General features: G+C 39.1%; 1 protein-coding gene across 7 annotated transcripts in view; it reads right to left on the minus strand.

The window, feature by feature from the left end:
• Positions 1–13,462, minus strand: part of ZC3H12B (zinc finger CCCH-type containing 12B) — a 33,507-nt gene that overhangs the window by 19,610 nt on the left and 435 nt on the right. Inside the window, exon 1 of one of the 7 annotated variants that reach the window (XM_064426609.1) lies at positions 12,871–13,313. The exons of the other annotated variants lie outside the window; for them this stretch is intronic. The gene's annotated coding sequence lies outside the window, so the exon portion shown is untranslated. Of the gene's footprint in view, positions 1–12,870; positions 13,314–13,462 lie in introns of those variants that run through there. 7 annotated transcript variants of the gene reach the window in all.

The raw sequence follows: 13,462 nt of genomic DNA on the forward strand, positions 1-13,462 counted from the left end.
CTGTCTACACTAGGAACAACTGTGCAGTGTTCCAGTAGGCATAAAATTTAACACAAACCATTTCAGCCTCTTTCAAAAAGGATTTACTATCAGAACCAACAAGTTTACCTAGCAAAAGTACCTTCTGGAAAACAGAACAGACATTTAACAAAATAATATAAGCCACAAAAGAAAATTAAAAGCATCACCAGTGCGCATATAAGTCAAAGCTCATTCATTTCAAGTTTTCACATCCTTTTGGTTTTAGGTAATAAGATGCAGAAAATCACAGCACCTAATACACCACTCAGAACCATAGAACAGCCTCTTCCCCATTTGTGAGAGGCCATCCCTAATTCCTCTGGGACAATTTACAGGTGTTTCCTGCTGTTTCCACCAGAGTGCTGCTGTTTCTTGGTTCCTCTCCAACACTCAGAAGCACATCCCTTCTCCTGATGAATTTAGCTCAAAGCTCTGCCAGTAAATCTTAGAAAGGTTTCCCTCTTGACTGTTCCCCTACATTAAATGGTGGGTTTCTGTTACCTATGGGAATATTTCAGAGAACAACAGGTCTAGAGGAGTAATAAAATTTGATAAGCAACATCATAAAAATGTCAAAGGATCTCTGAGACAGGTCCATATCGGCCTAACAACAACCAAACCCCCTAAAACTGTCTCAAAGTGAAACTAAGATTATTAACCTGCAAAACCTTTATACAGTAATATATAATAACCATAAACAGGCAAAACAGTAACATTCTATCAAAATACAACTCCAATTTATGCAAACAGAAATGTACACACACACACAGACAGCTGCTCAAAAGCCTAATTTCCTTAGGAAAATGCTAATCTCATACCTAAAAATAACCCCTAAAAGGTCAAGTTTTGAGTCAATCAACATTATTTTTTAATTAATAATAAACATATTTTTTCATATTTTCATATATTCATGTTATATTTATATTCTGTCAGCCTGGGGAGAAGGAGGGTCAGTGGACACCTTATCACTCTCCACAACTGCCTGAAAGGAGGCTGTAGTTAGGTGGGGGTCAGTGTTTTCTCCCAGGAAACCAGCAACAGGACAAGAGGAAATGGCCTCAAGCTGTGCCAGGGCAGGTTTAGGTTGGACATCAGGAAGAATTTCTTCACAGAAAGGGTTGTCAAGCATTGGATTTTACTGTGCAGGGAGGCAGTGGAGTCACCATGTATGGAGAAATACAGAAAACAACTGGATGTGGCACTCAGTGCTCTGGTCTATTTGACAAGGTGGGGACTGGTCAAAGGCTGAACTCAATGATCCTGGAGGCTTTTTCCCAACTTAAAGAATTCTGGGATAGTTTAAGTCCTTTATGCCATATAAAATAAAAACACAGTTTCTTTGTGTCTGAATGGAAATTCCAATTGTGATTAGTTAGGTTTAAGTTAGATTTAAAAACTGCCATTCTTTCATGTTATTTATTCAAAGAGTATCCCTCTAAATACCTAGGTATTATTTCTACTCTCGATTTTCATTCCCAGTGATTTTTCTCTCACACAGCACTAACAGCAGTATATTTACGACCCAAGTACTTGCCAGCTTAGATGTATTAATAGTTTGACCTGGAATGGATTTTAATTAGGTCTCATACATAACCTTGTGCCTTGCCAATGCTAAAAAAAAATATATAAATATTATTATAAAAGAAGGTTAAAATACAAGGTTATTAGCACACTGCACCCACAGCATACAAAATATTGAAATGAAGGAACACTCTACAATACATGTGGCAACACTATTTTTTTTCAAATTACTGAGCCTGTACTGCTGTGGCACTGGACAAAGAACAGCATGATTCTGTTCATCCAAGTTTAAAGAGCTCCATTCTTCTCTCCCAGTTGTCATCTCTCTAAGCAAAATGTCACAAGAATTTGGCTTTTGTTAAACTTATCATCTTGAAACCTCCATTCTCTCCCTGACCCTCCCAATGCCTTTGATGTCCAAGCCACATGCAATCACAGAGATGGCCCAGGCAGCCCCAGGCTCATGGGGATGGGTGTCACCCTGACAGCACAGTTACCTTCCCCCCCAAAGACAGCCAAATATGAACACACACTTAAAGGAAATAAAGCTATTATGAATATCTAATTATTACAGAAATACAGACACTGCAGCTTTAAAATTTTAATTCTCATGATGCTCGCTGCTAAGCAACCAAACAAGTTTCCTTCCTAAACACCTCTTTCAGCACAGTCACGAGCAACTAGTAGAACTGATAATGTGATTCAGAAAAAGAGTCAGACAAAATCATGCATATTTTGTTCATAGGGGGCCAAACTGAAAGCATCTCTTCAACTTTGATGGTATTAAAACAGAAAGAAAATATCTGTACAGTAATAAAGTACTGTAATATAAATGAAAACACAGATTATTCAACAATCACTATTCAAATGACAATGACTATTTTGAGCTGATGCTAGAAACACTCTATTCAAAGCCTGTTCATTTCAGCAGGACCAACAGAAACTCAGGTAAAAGAATGGACTGAACAGCTTCTTTTGGTCCCTTATGGCTCTGCCCTTCTATCATCTCAGTGTGATCTGAACCATCCCCTTCAAAGGTGCAATTAGATGATACACATACCTACTTTGAAGAACAACCTTTAAATGAAATATTTTATCAATTCCTTTCACCAACTTTTAAGCATTTTTACTTTTTTTTCTGTCATTGCAGATACTAAAATGAAAAATTAAAACAAAATAAAGAATCCCAGCTCATGTATTTTCTCAAATATCTCTCTCCTCTGGATAAAAAATACTTAATGATGATTCTATACTATTTATTTGAAGGAGGGACAGGTTTGTTTGTTTTCCCTTGTGTACCTTTGAGATACAAAAAACACCCCACAATCAGTGGGGTGTTTTTTTTAAATAACTCCCCAAGGAAAAAAAAAATCTAACTGAAAAATGACATGTGAAATGGTAATATCTAGGGGAGTTTCACAAGCACAGCAGGGAATAAACATTGCAGATTTCTCCTTTTGTATTTCTTAAACTGTCTCAATAAACCTAACTAACCAAATAAACAACTTGACAATCATAACTAAACAACTGATCAGGCTGGCAAGTGATGTATCTACAGTTATACCTCGTGTGCAGACAGTGTACAAGCCTACTGACAGAAAAGCTGACAACTTCCTTGCTACACACAAACCAACCATTGCCTAGAGTCCCAACCCATCGAAACAATATAAATAAGCAGAGAGAAAAAGAAGACTTTTATAAATTGTTTTAAATAGTGTTCAGGGACACCACAGTCAACAGGACCCCCAGCATTGTACTGTGCTACAGCACAGACCAGTGGTTACTCTAAAGAACTCTAAAGCACTTCCCAAGTGCAGTTTTCTGAGCTTTAAGAACTTTTCCAACACAGGACAAATTGCCATTTTAAAGGCATTGTGATCTGAGCCTGCAGTGCACATACACAAAACCCCAACAAACCAACCAGCACCAAAATGCACTGACACATCTTCAGGCATGTGACAGACAGTATTTGTTAAGTAGCAGTTATTGTCAGAGGACACAGACCAGGAGCAGCTCAAGATGCATAAATGGCCCTGGATTTTGGATTAGCCCTTGATATGCCTTGAAAATTGCATTTCTACAGTGCTTATGAAAAAGGTAAGACAGCTCAACATCAGTGATTTCATGGCACTGAAGACACAACTATCTCGTTGTATTCTTATCTCAGGAGCAGCATAGATATTACACACTGCTGCCTGCTACTTTGAATATTTTCTGAGGTAGTGAACTATTTTATCTACTAAAAAGTGCTCAAATCCGACAAAGTATATGAGTCACAAATAAAAATGGTAACTTTTTCTCATTCTAATTATACACTTAGGTGGTACACATCTGCTGGGACAGATTCACAACCGAAGAAAAGCAGAGAAATATTCTAAAATTAACATTTGGGTATTTCAGAACAGATTAAAAAATTGGAAGACCTGTGCTGCATAATATTATTGATGCTGTTTAGGTTTTGTCTTTTTCCTATGTTCTCTGTATTCTTCATACATATATTTGTAGCTTTGTAGTCTATTGCATTAGTGACTTGTTTTCCCAGTACTTTTCCATGTCCTTTCCTTAAGCAGAAAGACAAAACAAATTCCAGAGCTCCAAGCCCCTGGAGGTAGAAGGCTCCAGTGTTCTCTTGGTTTTTCCCTGGGAACCAAGGCTGAGAACAACTCTTTGGGATGCTTTCTCATGGACAAAGTACAGCCAGTGCTGAAGGGGGGGCTCCAGGGAAGAAGTTTGACCTGTATCACACTTGTCCTCCTAACCGGTGCTTTTTTATCAATTATGCTCATTTCCTAAAACCTATAAAAATGTACTCACCCCTGGGGGGTGGGCTTTTGTGGACATCTTTCCATAAGTGCCTCTGAAGGCCTTCAAATAAAGATCCCCTTTTATATTATTATTATTATTTATATTATCTCCTTACTGAAATTATCTCAAGTTTCATTTCCAGGTTGGGCAAAAGGCAACAGTTATTCTGGCACACCGAGATGGGACAGGAGAACCTGGTACCCTTTCTCTGGACCAAGAATATCCTACAGGGAATTCTTTCCTGCCAGCAATCTTGAGAATTCTGTGCAGCGGCCTGAGGTTGACACACCAAGGCTCCAAGATCCCGCAGGGGCTAATAAAAAGGTGTTTTATATATTTTTGTTGTGTAGTATGTAATTCCTATCTGTGTGTGTATTCTTTACCTGTTTAAAGTCAGTAATTCCTAGCAATCCCGGGACAACCCGGCATGGTGGTGGGGGAATTTGCTTTTGAAGTGATCTCTCAAAGTTTTTTTTTTTTTCCCACTTCCTACAGGTCAGCAGGAGAAGGAAAGATCCCACTTCCTTCAGGTTAGCTGGAGGAAGAGGAGAGATCGCACTTCCTACAGGTCAGCACGAGGAAGAGGAGAGATCCCACTTCCCACAGTGGGCGGGAGGCAGGGAAGGGGCCCTCACTTCCTATGCTCCCTCTGCGGAAAGTCTTTTCCAGGATTTTCGGGCAGGGGCGGCTCCCGGGACGGACGGAGGGGAACGTTGGCTCTGACCAGAGCCGAGGGGCCTCGTGCCCTTGCCCCGGCAATGCCCGGGGAGCGGTCCCGGCAGGCCGCTTCCCCTGCCCCGGTGTGGGGGCCGCCGCTGCGCAGCCCGGCCCGGCTCGGCCCCTGGGAGCCGGGAGTGCCACATCTGGGAGCCTCACTGCCCTGCGCCGTACCGAGTCGGGGGAAAAGGCAGGGTTGGGTCCCTCAAGGAAACTAATGTCACCTTTGAGGCAGGAGGGACTGTACCGCAGTTTCCACAATAACGAGCTGTGCTGCAGAGCCCAGAGCCGCCGTGAGCAGCCACGCGGCCCTGGGCGGGTGCGAGGCACTCACAAGGGAAACACCGAGTCCAAAGACAAAGAATTTGTTTTTCAGGCTTCCTTAAACCAGGCTATAAGTAAGCAGAGTCCTGTGTTAACAAATACCTTAGAATGGAAACTGAGCCAATATACTGCCAGTGCCAGATGTGTAAGAGAAATGAGACCTTTCTTCCAATCTTTAAAATATTAATTAGAAAAACGCTGGGTGATTTATCAGTTTCTATTTGCCAAAGGAATACTTTAATTTTAAGATGCTCAAAATGAATACATGCTCAAATATCTCTTGTACTTTTTAATCTAATATATTATACATGGTCTAAAGAAAGATCTGATCACAGATCCACAGCTCACTTAAACATTTAGAGACATGTATAGTAGCATTCACAGAATATGTGCTAAGTCAAGCAGCATTTTTAACAGAAGTGTTAAAATGGCAGATCAGGCTTTTCAGTCCCTTGATAATTAGAGCCATATAAATGACAGCATTTTGATACAGTTTAATGGATTTTTTTTTTCTTATCTTACTATGCAATGTCAGTCTCAACACATTCCTGGGAAGTCTCAACACTGTCATTTTGATGAACAGAGAAACCTTAAATTTACACAAATCAGAGGCCTAATACTGTATAGTCTTTTATCAAGTGAAACTTGATATTGTCAAGAAAAATATTTTACTCTTCTCCTTATTATAGCTTCTCTGAAACAAAACACTAATATACGTTAAATCTAAAGTACTAACTGTTTACACCAGCAGTGAACACCTTGTCCTTAAAATTAATATTGAAACAGCAATTGAAAAATAGCCTACTAGCTATGGTTAGTAATAAATTTTATTTAGAAGCTTCCTCTTTTCTGAGTCAATTCAGATAAAGTATTTTAAAAGAAAAACAAATTTGCCATTTTTGTTTCTCCATCTGTCTCTCTCCCCCCCTTAACCATCTTTGGAGAAGAACAATAACGAATGTGACTTAGCACTCTTCTATTACAGTGGCAAAGGACAAAGGAAGATTTTCAGTGTTGACTCACCAGTTAAGATAAATGTAATTGTTACCACCACCCAACCCTGAAGGGGATGTTCTTCCTTGACAAATGCTGACTGAACACTTGTAATAGTAGGAAAAGTTCAGCTGTGCAGAGAGGGCTGAATTTCAGGAATTCATACACCAGAATATACAGAACTGAAAATTACTCCAGAAATACTACTAGGCTTTATCTTTCTGATCTACAATCTGTATTGCAGTTCTTGTCCACACTGAACAGTGATGGAAAAAAACCCCATCCTATGCACACACAAATTAATACAGAGAGACAGATAAACCCATATACACATACACATGTAAATTCTAATTCTGTCAGTGTATCACTCAATACATTTCACAGATCAGTTCAGAAAAGTGAAATAGAGCTCTTCCTTAATAAATACTGCAAACACTTAAAAGTTTGGTAGTTCTCCTTCCTCACCAAGCTCTAGCCCACTGTTCCTGAAACCCTTCTACTACAGCTGGCTCTGTTTGAGAAAGTTATGAATGCTGTTTGAGAACTATGGAAATGCAGGGTACTGCCAATGAAAGTAAATAAACAAATAAATAAACTAAGCCCCTGAGTTAGCAGATCAAACATTTTCAAACATAATGAGAATATCATTGAGTGGATATGAAAAACTAGATCCATGAAATCATGTCATGGACTCTTCACCACAACACCTGATTAACTAGAACCTACTTGTTCATCACTCTCCCTAGAGTATGAAGAAGCTAATGGGCTCATCATGACAGCTGGAAAAGGGATTGGGTGGGAATTTTTTAAGGGAAGTATTAGTTTGTTTCTTAAAGATATATCAAGTTTACAGCGCACCTCAAAAAATAATTGTACGTGTGCAAAGGGGAACAACATCCTGCAACACAAGGGCAAGAAAGAACCATCATGACAGACAAAAATATATAAGCATTGTCATGCAAGAAAGTAATTGTGCAAGTACCACCTGACGGACCAAAGTTTCTCACTTTCCTTTTCAACACTGCTGAATGCTTGCAAATTATTGGTGTTTGGCTGGATTACTGAACAGGAATCAGGGAGTGACAGTATCCTTCAGCAATGACAAGACAATGAATTGGATTCAAGAGCCAGTCCTTACTTCCCAGATTATGAAAAGTAATAAGCACAACTCTGCCTTTTAATGGTATTTTTATATCAGGAAAATTAGATTAAATACTGCATTTCTAGTGATCACGACTTTAAAAAAATCCAACCCAAAAACCTTAAGAAGAACATCCCATATTTGCAACTGAGTTGCCATACATTTCAAATTTAGAATTTTTTTTTTGGCTGACCTTGATGAAAACTTCCTCATTCAGCTTAGCAAAAATTGAACTGAGTTACTATGTTATTATGCTCAACCTCCCAATAACAAGCACGAAACTAAATAGAAAAGCAGAGCATTTAGCTGCATCAGAAAAAAACCTCAAACGTGCTCAGAACTTCATTTCACTTTTCTAGCTCTGCTCAAACTGTAGATTTGTACATCACAAAACACTAGGTGTTTGTCCTGCAAGACTGACAAGAGTATGACTAAATATTTGTGGCACCTTTTATAAAGGGTTCAGAAATTAACCTAGAGACCTTCTGGAAAATGCCAGGAACAGAAAAACATGAACCTACCAGCAGACACCAGGGAAATGAGAACAAGCACTTTAATTAGCTATAAGTTGGAAAAATCGTGGCTATTTCTGAAAACCCAAAATAAAATATATTAAATACTAGGGTCACAGTAGATTTTGAACATTAAATAAAACAATGTTTTCTTTGCTGTGCAAATATGTGATTAATCCTTTGGCCCAAATCTACAGCTTTTACCACATCTAAACTTGCCAGGAAGTAATTTTCTTTTCATGACTACACAATTTAACTCAAACCACACAACAGAAACAACACCATAGAATAGAGAACTTGGTAGGAAAGTATCCATTTTTACTGCACTCTTAGCATATTGCAGTTTTGTTAAACTGAAAAATTGTTCTAAAAAACACAGCAACACCTCAATGCTTGAGATACTTCAAATTTACTTCAGCAAATACTTCCAGTGATCACTGATATATGTATTGGAATATACATAAAAGCAAGCTGTGTCTAGCATATCACATAGAGAACTCAAAATTCCTTGTGAAGGAGTCAACAGGAGAAGCTCAGGCTGGATATTAGGAAGAAGTTCTTCCCCCTGAGGGTGGCTGGGCACTGGAACAGGCTTCCAGTGCAGTGGGCATGGTGCCAAGCCTCAGAGCTCAAGGAGCCTTGGGACAATGCTCTCAGGCATTGTGAGATTCCTGGGGTGAAGGGCCAGGAGCTGGACTTTGATGATCCTTGTAGCAACCTTCCAACTCAGTATATTCTAGAATTCTGTGAACTACAAATCAAGTGGAAACTGAAGAGAAAAGTAAAAGTAGTATAAAATTTAAGCACCTTCCCTCAAACTTCATTAATTTTGTTATACTCAAGTATGAATTCATAGGGACAGGATGGACATAGCTGGAATTCTAAACAGAGGAAGCAGCATTTTAGTTCTTAAATTACAAGATTCCTGTTTGGAGTTAATCCAACCTAGAAAGAACAGGTAGTGCTGAGCACAAGACAAGTATAAAGTACAGGCCTTCTGAAGGGAAGAAAATGTAGTATTTCTATTGCATTAGGTATTTAATCATTATTTCCTAAGAAAAAAAAAAAAAAAGAAAATAATTATACAGTAAACACACATTTAAAAACAGGTGTTCTAACAATTATATATAGTACTTTTTTCCCACCAATTTTCCTTAATAATCTTAAGGAGCAACAGCTAGCATTATTGCTACTGAAAAGATCTGTTGTCCCTACTAAGGCAATATTTACACTTCAGTTGACAACATTACATAAAATGAGAGTAAACATGTAACTCCTAAAGCTTATTTGTGGGCAGTTCCTTTAAACTGAGATGATTTATTTGGATCTATGACCAAAGGAATACACTAGCTCTCCTAATCCACATTCTGATAGGAGGCCATTTGGTACTACCTACTCTGCAGATATAAATGACTCATTAATGCTCTGTGAAGGGAAAAAAAAAGTTGTGACTGCAGCTAAGTCAAAGACACATCAAGGATGTGATGCATCTTAACTTACACCAATTCAATTTGTAATTGAATATTTAGAATACTACTCTGGCAGACTAGACCAAATGCTCCTTTAACCAAAATTCTCATCCAAAAGCAGTCTCTGAGAAAGCTAAAAAACAAAGGGTGTTGTTTCTAAAGACCTCAATATAGTGGATGGACCCTCACATGCTGTGCCATGAACAAGAGGCAGGATGGACTCACCTGTTAGGACAGAAGCTTTCTGGTAAACTGAAACAATCACTTTAGAAACTACCAAAAAACCAAAAAAGTCTGAAGCAGAAAAAGACGCCTCACTCAGTAAAACAGTACCTTTATGGAAAGCAGCAAGGGGAGCTTGAAGACATCTTGTGATTTTATATTTTCACTCCAGTTACCTTGCTTTTGCAAAAACAAAGTCAGTACATGGTTAATTAAGTCTGCAGCAAGCATGGTGTTGGACTAAGTGATCTCCTGAAGGAAGTCCAATGCAAACTAATTATTTTTTGATAAGATTCTTTTATTCATATGATGGCAACACTGCTCATTGCCAAGGTGAAGAAGCTGGAAAGACATCATCAAGAAGACAAGACAAAAAGCCTACCACTCTGCTTTTGAAAATGAAAATAGAAAATCCTCCTGCTCCAGCAACTTCATCACTCCCTTTCTAAAGGGAGATCTACCCATGTACAAGATCTGAAGGAGGAAGGTTCTCTGGTGTGATGGATTATTTTGTTTGGGAGTTTTTGCTTGTATTTTAAATCAATGTATTTAAACCTAGGGATCAGAAAAGGTAGAGACTTGGCAAAGAGATAGAAACTAGTATTTGAGCTTACAAAAAAAGAAAAAGCATTGTGTCAGGGGGGCAACTGCACGTGGTTTTAGGTTGAAATTGTCAGACTGAGTTTTGACTTTATGTGATTTGGCTGAGGTGTCTGTGGGCTTAATAAAGGAGTCATATTTCTTGTGGATATCCTCACTAAGCAAACGAGTCTAAACCTTTGGCTTTAACCTCTGCCCCTGTTACAGCATTCAATTAAAACTAGAAGTTGTGTCAGCAAATGAGAGCAGATATTAATCTTGATGAGGGTCCCTCTCCAGGTGGAACAAATGCAGAAAGGGGCTCTTAAATTCTGACTGTGTAACAAACAACCACCTTGGCCCATGCTGGGATTTGTAAAACACTTTAGTTCTACTGTACAATGATTTCCTAATGAAATTCTGGAAGAGGCCTACAACAAATGATGTAAAGCCTAGGTTTTATTTTGACATGGTGAATCAATCTGCTTTCTAGCAAGCCATGTCAAAAATAACCCATGAAAGAAAATTACAATAGCTACCTTTACAAGTCAAAGATACTTAGCTGAAGTACTTATTTAAATATAGAACATATACATTTGAATCAAAATTGCCAGCTAATGAAGATTTTTTTCTTATTATGGCCAGTCTTGTGAATAAATTGGTCACCTCAGAAGAATGAAACTACATCTCAGGAGATGTTATACTGCTTAGCTCTGCACTTGCAAATGTGTTTCCTAACTCTGAAATATATCTAATGCAATTCTACATATCATGGCACCAGACAGCCTGGATCTGTAAAGGTGGTCATGGTATTCTTATTTCCAGATGAATTATCTGTGATACCATGAACATATTATATAAAATATAGCTTCTCAACAAAAAGGGACAGTTCACAGGAAACTAAAACCACCCCACATTAACAGATGGTAAAGCATTTTAAAAATACCACTACTATGGCTCAAACAAGCTTTTCATTTACAATGTAAGAAAAAAAACAGCCTTTTACAATAAAACACACAAAAAAGTTGATATATTTAATAGTATATAGTTGTCCAGCCATGAAAACATGGCTCTTCAAAGCCCTTTATGCCTAGCAGATTCCATGACGTAAACAAGGACAGCATTCTCAGGTATGTGTAGCACTACAGCCATTTGAGCTTTTAATTTATTTTTATTTTCACATTATGAGATGGACAAATCAATATAGCAAACTAATTTCAAATGTGGCAACATCTGGGAACTTCTTCCGGATTTATTAATTGCTTTTCTTGATTTTTCTAAGCCCTACTTTCATACCTGAATTTAGATGCTGCCTTCCTTACTCCCAAAAAGCCCCAGTGCTTCTGCTCTTGATTCAAGCAGTAAAAAAGTGCAAGTGATAGAAGGAATTTGTTTTACTTCTACTATTCACAGATTTATGGTAGAATTATAAGTGTTCAAGAAAATAACATTTCAGTTGCAAACTGTACAGTGGCTAGGAAAGTCAAAGCCAGCAGATGTGTACAATGGAATAATTTGCATTGGAAAAGGCTTCCAGAAAGATCAAAGAACAGAAAGCCAGAACTTACCTAATTTACAGCTGTTGACAGTAAGAATTTACTTTCTTATTAGTTCATCAGCATATAAAGTGTAATTGGTATCCCTTCATCCATCTTAACCCCTTTTCTTGTTATTCTTTCCAAATAGTGAGTTTGGGTTAGGTTTAGGGGTTTAGGTTAGGGTTTGGGTTAGGTTTTCTTTTTTTAAAATACCTTTTATTTTGATTCAAATGAAATTGTCTTAGGAAGCTTTATGGATTGCTTCTATTAAAACTTGCTAAACATTAGATTATTACAGAAGGCAAACATTTCCAGAAGATGTCAACAGTGACAGGATTGATATACAGAAAACATGAGACACTGGAGAAGAAATTACATATTCCAAAGGCAGCTGAATTACTCTATATTTGAAGATGACCTTGAAATTCCCACTAACCCATTTTTCCATTAAGAAGCAAAAATAATTTTATCAGAGGCACTAGCCAAATTTGTGAAATATACCTTCTGGTCCTACATACCATAGTTCAGTTACAACATTTGGCAAGCAAAAGATATATCTTATCAACAAAGGATCCTTCCTATACAAAAAAAGAGGACTTGACAGGCTCTTCTATTTCACTAAACAAACATACCAAGCACAAGAAATCAGATGGACCTGGAATGCTGCATATTCCCAAGCACTCAGGACTACTGATCTGCATAATGGAAGTTCACAAATGACCAGCATTTTAATATGCCTCCTATTCTTACTTCCCACTTATGGCAACACATGCTAATCACTGCAACACATTGCAAAACTAAAACAAAAAAAAAGTAAAACAGACATATCTCAATAAACCCAAATAATTTAGATTCACATATATCAGAAGACACAATATAGCTTGTGCTTCAATTTTACTATTTTGCTAGCTTGTGAAGTAAATGCCTCCTGTGAAATATGATTTCCAAATGATTTAATGACAATTAGAAAAGCAGACAGCTATGAAAAATAACATTTCCAAATGAACCGATTAAAAAGTATCTCAAACCTCAAGCATACTGCATGAGTGAGCAGTTCCTTATTCACAGTTGCATTATAAAGCAAAATGGAAGGATGCAAGTTGCAATCATCAGGTATCCTATGCAAAAGTAATCTCCTTATTTCACCACCTTTCTTCATTAATGCAAGTTTCCTGCATTGTTCTTTTGTTCAGACACAACACCTTCTTTAACAGCGCGCTAACGCAGCCTTTACAATCCCTCCTTGGAGCTTCCAGTGCCTAAATGACGGCGAATTCCCCGGCTCCGCTCCCCACTGCCCAGGCCGCTCCACCTGCCCTGCCACAGCGGCCGGCGGCTCCCACACGCTCCCGGCCGAGGCCGCGCGTCCCCTCGCCCAGCACGGGGCAGGCGGCAGCAGCCACGGGCAGCGGCCCCGCAGCGGGGAGGGACGCCACGGACCAGGCGGGAGCGGCCCCTGGCAGCCCCGGCAGCGGAGCGCGGTCGGTCGGTCGGTCGGTCGGTCGGTCGGTCGGTCGGTCGGTCGGTCGGTCGGCCGGCGGCCCAAGGCCGCGGCGCGGCTCCGGCGGGCCCGGGCGGCGCCCGGCGGGCGGCAGGGGGCGCCCCGCGGCCCCGCTCCCC

Source organism: Passer domesticus, chromosome 7 (assembly GCF_036417665.1).
Source record: "Passer domesticus isolate bPasDom1 chromosome 7, bPasDom1.hap1, whole genome shotgun sequence".
NCBI lineage: Eukaryota > Metazoa > Chordata > Aves > Passeriformes > Passeridae > Passer > Passer domesticus.